The 734-nt window shown below is 39.9% G+C and overlaps 1 protein-coding gene across 1 annotated transcript in view; it reads left to right on the forward strand.

Annotated features, from left to right (window-relative positions):
• Nucleotides 1-734, forward strand: part of LOC107549506 (potassium channel subfamily K member 10-like) — a 26,296-nt gene that overhangs the window by 17,058 nt on the left and 8,504 nt on the right. The window lies entirely within an intron of this gene.

The following is a 734-nucleotide window of genomic DNA, read 5'->3' on the forward strand; positions in this document are numbered from 1 at the left end:
ATTTTTCATATGTTCCATAACTTATTTTGTTCTGGATCAGAGTTGTTATCTTGCAAATTTAATAAGCTTGCATTCTTTTCTGTTGCATGAGGTGCTTTCTTTACGGCTACACTTGGATCAAACTTCGTATTACGCATCCAGTCTAGACCGACAGACTCTCAGTCTGCCCTTGTGTACCTGCCCTTCAGCTGCCCACACGCTCGTTTCTCACACCTGAGCCGCTTCCTGTTGATCCCAGTATAGTACTCCCATCTGCTCTCCAGGCTTCCTGTTGGGCTGAGTGACCTGTTTCTGATCCGCCCTCTCTGTTCCTCTCTATTAATGATACATCTGATCATCAAAGGCTCATTAAAGTTAGACAGCTCATTTGGATCATCACCTCAGTAGGATGCCTTGACCATGACAAACTGTCGCAAATGTCGAAAACTACAGTTTGCTTTACAAAAGAGGATCTATTTATTGTTTGTTCTATTTGGAATGACTAGAATGTGTGAGGAATCATCAAAATTCTAAACAAATGGCTGAATGTTTTATGTACTGCTTTATACATAGGCTAATCAATGAAGGCTCTATTTATTCTTATATATGTGATGGGTTTAGGGTTAGTGTAGTGTAGGGGCATGATGTATGTAGTCATTTTTAGTCTTATATAAAATATTATGTCTTTGTTGGGTCCGACTAACCCATGGACCTCTCAAAGTAAAACAAGTTCACAAACACACACACACACACAC

The sequence above is a fragment of the Sinocyclocheilus grahami genome, unplaced genomic scaffold (assembly GCF_001515645.1).
Source record: "Sinocyclocheilus grahami isolate Dianchi unplaced genomic scaffold, SAMN03320097.WGS_v1.1 scaffold374.1, whole genome shotgun sequence".
Lineage (NCBI taxonomy): Eukaryota > Metazoa > Chordata > Actinopteri > Cypriniformes > Cyprinidae > Sinocyclocheilus > Sinocyclocheilus grahami.